Genomic DNA, 5,211 nt, shown 5'->3' on the forward strand with positions numbered 1-5,211 from the left:
CGAACTGTTCTTGACAAACTTCCGCAATCGGTATGGTAACAAATGTATTTTCTAAATCAATTACTGCATACCAAGTGCCTTCAAATTTTTGCACATTCTCAATTAAGGTAACCGCATCAGGCACTGCGGAGACTAGCAGAGGAGCATATTTATTCAACTCTCGATAGTCCACAGTCATCCTGTAACTTTCATCTGGCTTCTTAACCGGCCAGATCAGATTGCTCCACGCCGTAGTCACAGGTCGTAATACACCTACTTCAACGTATCCTTTGGTAGTATCTGAAATCTCCTTCTGTCCCCCAGGAATACAATATTGTTTCACAGAGATTTGCTTGGTTGTTAGGGGAACCTGCACAGGGTTCATTTTCAATTCTCCCACAAGGATGGGAGTAAACGTTGATGCACTTACCCCAAATTTGTAGGTCGTGCCCTCTAATCCGAAGGTTAACCCTTCCAGAATCCCAAAGCCAATGATATGTTCAGGTATGGGTACAATCAAAACTTGATACTTATTCCTTTTCAAATTGCCAATTTTCATATCAACTGTCACGCCCCCGTTAGTGGCCCCATTAGCAAAACAACAAACACTTCCGGTTCCCAGACAGACTAGGTCCCACTTACGTATGCAGGTCTGCCGACAGCGAGTGGGCAACGGCACTTGGCACTCTCAGAAGGACATGCGTCCAGTGCGCCCGGTGCGGTCCCCTTTTCTACATTGGCGACTGCCGTGGCGGCTTGCCACCGGGCGCCCAAGGCACCGGCACCACTGGGCTTGTCACGCGATTCGCCACGTGACCAGGAAGGGACCTGGTTAGAGCAGTGAGACGCAGAGCACACATCACATGTCAAGGAGCTGCACGTAAAGAAACAATCCACGGTGCACGGAGCATGATCACGTGACTGAATCATGTGATCACCTTCATATTCAAAAGGAACGTACTGACTCACATTCAGCGCTTCACAGCTGACTTCGTTAGTACTGTTTGGCGTTCTCACAGATTTTGTTGCTCTTGATTATCTTGACCACGGACTGCTTCCTGGATTCCTCTTCGCCTTCCTTTGGTACTTCTGCATTTGTTCTGCCGACTTACTCAGATTTTTTTACCTCGGCCTTCCATTGGAATTGTCATTGGATTTTCCACTGCATTTGACATTATCTCTTGGTGCTTTGACCTCGGATTGTTTACCGGACTGATTTTCGACTCTCCTGGTTCCGCCTTTGGCTCATGTTTTTCTCCTGCATCAGGTGTTATTACCACCCAACTAGAGTGCCGTCCTGTGTAACAACTGTCGCCTACCGCCGTCGACTACTGCAGACCCCTGTCCATTCACTTTATCCTGGGTACCCTGTCACCTGCATTGGGTAAGCCTTCTGTAGTGATATTGTATTGCTCTGATTGGGATTGCTTCCATTGTCTAACCTGGTTGCTTGCCTTACAGTGGTCAGGGGGGTCCTTCCGGCATTCCTGGTTCCAGGCTGACAGTACTCTACACCTGTGGCCTCAAACATTGCACGAGCAGTAATATTACCATTTTGCTCGTGTGGTACTTGGGGACGGAGGTTTCATCATCTACACAACCATCAAGTCCTAACAGACTGTGAAGCCCTCTTTGGTCGTCCAGGTGATGGAACCCTCTGCCGAGGACCCCGTGGCCACTCTAATGCAAGCCGTTACAGCCGTTAGAACAGACATGGCTGCTGCCACAACTGCCAATCACCATCGCCTAGATACCTTACAAAGTGCCCGCCATTCACTACCAGCGGACTCCGAGTTTGGAGATCCCACACTCCCAAACCCGGGCCCTTCCATGCCCCCCTCACCACCGGGTCCCGTGTTGCTAGCTACCCCATTCCCTCTAGCAGCCCCAGAGAAATATCAGGGCGATCCCAGGAAGTATCGTACATTTATCAACCAATGCAAGCTCCACTTTCTCTGTCGACCCCAAGTATTCCACGACTCAACCACCAAAGCAGCTTTTCTGCTTTCCCACCTGACAGGCATAGCAGCTACCTGGGCGAATCCATTCCTGGAAAATGATCATCTGGTTCTCTATGATTTTGACCTCCTGGTGAGTGAGATGACCAAAGTATTCGATACCAAGTATAAAGCTCGGTCCCGGGATCTGGAATTACTGGATCTAGCTCAAGGTAGGCAAACCCTGATAGAATACATCACGCGGTTTAACCAGTTATCCGCAGAAACATCTTGGACCGAGAATAAAAAAGCAGTAGTATTTTATCGGGTTTTGTGCAGTGCTATGAAGGATGCCCTCTCGGTTGTCCCATCTCTCCCGGCTTCTTATACCGACCTGGTAGATTTAGCACTTCAGGTAGACGCCCGGAGAACCGAGCGTCGGGCAGAAGTCAATCCCTTTCTTCCTCAGAAAACACCAATGAACCCATGCAACTAGGAGGGATACGAAGCCCTATCACCCAGACCGAGCGAGAGCGCAGAAGAACAGACAATGCCTGCTTCTATTGCGGTCTCAATGGGCATTATGTCAAAGAGTGTCCTCGTCGTCCAAAAGACAGGAATTCGGGTTTTCAGAAAGCTCGCCCTTGAGAAGGGGGGACAAGGCGAGCTTATTACAGAACTCCTCCGAGAACATTCCGACCTTCGGTCCTGTAAAACCTGTCATAGTCTAGGCAATATTACATCCAACCAGGGATTGTTCACATTCAGTACACATTGTCATAGATTCAGGGGCTACCGGTTGTTTTATAGACATTACGATGGCCAAGATAATGAATCTTCCATTGATAATCAAACTACACCCCGAACCAGTACAGGCCGTCAATGGCTCCTCCCTCGTTTCCGGTCCGATCAAACAACAGACAGCTCCTATGGAGGTGATCATCCAGGGTACCCACAAGGAAACAATGTCCTTCGACCTTATGTCACCACATAACAAGGATGATCAAGAAGAACTGGAGAATAATCAATCTGGATCCACAACTGAAGAGACTATTTCCTGAACCACCTATCATTGCCTACAAGAGGGGCCGGAACTTCAGGGACAGCCTAGTAAAAGCTGAAAGACCGAGAGTTGACAATCAAAGAACCCTCACCAAGAGAAGAACAGGCACATTTGCGTGCCTCAGTTGTTGCAATTGTAACAACATAATGAAGGGAAGCTATGTAAGACACCCATCAAATGGCCAAAATATCCCACTAAAGGATTTTGCAACCTGTGACACAAAATCAATCATTTATGGTTTAAGTTGCCCATGTGGCATTTACTATGTTGGGCAGACACAAAGGAAAGCTAAGGAGCGCTGGAATGAGCATAAAAGCAATATAAGAACCAACAGTATCAACTTACCAGTAGCAAGACATTTTGCCTTAAAAACACATAATATTTCCCAACTTAAGGTTGTGATTTTGGAAATTGTGAATAGGGCACCAAGAGGTGGCAACCATGCCAGACGCATGAACCAGAGGTAAATCTTCTGGATAGAGAGATTAAACAGCCTAGCTCCCAATGGGATGAACGAGGAGTACAGTTTAGCCTCATTTCTTTAGAACAGGAATGGACCCCTAGCAGGGTAACCCAATACCGTTTCTTTTGACCTAATCAAAAACTTAATGTGTACAAAACATCATTTGTTGTCAAATACATTATTGAATTTTCTTGTTTACATTGTCAATGTATCAATCAAGCGAATTTACCGCAAGTAACATGAGGCACTCCCTATATTCATCTCCCAATTCTTTATTTCAATTTAATTTGACCTAAACCCCTTGAATTAGTATTGGAATGCATCAACATACAATTGTAAACTCGCATAGTTCTTTCCAAATACGCCCGTGTGACGTTTTCCCGTCACACGTTGACGTCCTAAACATCATGACGTCATCACGCTCCAACGTGATGATGTCACAATGTAAATAGCGGCCATCTTCAGCGAGAACCGTGAGGAACGGTTCGAGCTTCAGCACCAGTCATCGGAGCATCTTCTCAGGAAGGAGGTAAGGGAATCAAATCAAGTAGTTTTTACCAGCAGCTCTAAAACTCCATAGCTTTAGCCTAGAGGCCTTTATAGAGTATACCCTATAAAATGATCCCGCCCCATTGTTTATCCATATGGGCAGGACATTGCAATTTTCTCACATAGCACATGTACGTGTTTTTACAGACACGAGCGGAGGAATCTCCCATTGCTGCATTATCTCCATCCCTGAGGACTCTCTATTTTGTACTACAGCGACTTGTTCCAATGAAGAAGTAGCTTTTTACAAAAATACCGAAAGGTAATATTTTTACTCTCAGATAGACATGACTAGATTTTCCTTCACAAATTCAGATCCCTTTTTAACTGAGCCTTTTCTACTGTTTTTCTATCACATCTACAGGTTGTATAGCAACTGAGATATTCAACAACTATTGGGTTGACATTACTGTTAATAATAAATCCAGTCAGGATATTCCACATTGGACATCCAGGTGATTATTGTAAAAAATTTTCTCTCAAGAGTTAAATGACAGTTATCAGTGAGAACCTAAAATCTGATTACTGTATCATATATTGTAGGCGAACCAAAGATTAACGGTAATGAAGAGGGCTAACAAATCCTGAAGAAGGGGACACCCCGAAACGCGTCGAGAAAACATTTATTATCACTTCCTATGGATATCACATGTGAAAAGTTAATTTTGTAGAAAGTGTGATAAACACATTGTATGCCCACGAATTATATTATTGAATGTGACTTCAAAATGAATACGTTTATTTTATCATGTTCATTAAGACCGGATGATGAATGAATTGAAATTAATATCTATAACAGATAATTTAAAACTAAATTAAAATTGATGGTCTCCATCACTCTGTTTTACACTAACAGTGTCGAAAATTAATTTTTCTCACAAATATCTCTTTTCCTAAAGAAACTTACTATTACCATTGTGTAAAAAGCTTGACTGTCTCTACAGTTAAAAGGGTGTGCAGGGGACGGGATAGTTCCACAAGTTTGTGGACAATCTGTTGGTTTTACTTCGACCTTACATCAACCCCACAATTCGGAATTATATTGGGCATTCCATGGTTGAGGAAACATAACCCACTTATAAACATGGGTACAGGATAGGTTTTCTTTGAATCAGAGGCATGTCAGCACTATTGTTTGGTGGATGAGGAGGGCATTACCAACCCTGCGAGAGCTCTTGGGGCATTGGATTCTTTATCGTTAGGGGAGGACAGGTCACCTG

The 5,211-nt window shown here is 44.5% G+C and overlaps 1 long non-coding RNA gene across 1 annotated transcript; it reads left to right on the forward strand.

The window, feature by feature from the left end:
* The first annotated feature begins 4,207 nt into the window (after positions 1 to 4,207).
* Positions 4,208 to 4,677, forward strand: LOC138510916 (uncharacterized). The gene is made up of 3 exons (XR_011280464.1): positions 4,208 to 4,253; positions 4,356 to 4,446; positions 4,535 to 4,677. It is a non-coding gene; the product is annotated as an uncharacterized lncRNA (long non-coding RNA).
* The last annotated feature ends 534 nt before the right edge of the window (positions 4,678 to 5,211 follow it).

This window comes from Ambystoma mexicanum, chromosome 6p, assembly GCF_040938575.1.
Source record: "Ambystoma mexicanum isolate Mex_15411 chromosome 6p, UKY_AmexF1_1, whole genome shotgun sequence".
In the NCBI taxonomy this organism is placed as follows: Eukaryota; Metazoa; Chordata; class Amphibia; order Caudata; family Ambystomatidae; genus Ambystoma; species Ambystoma mexicanum.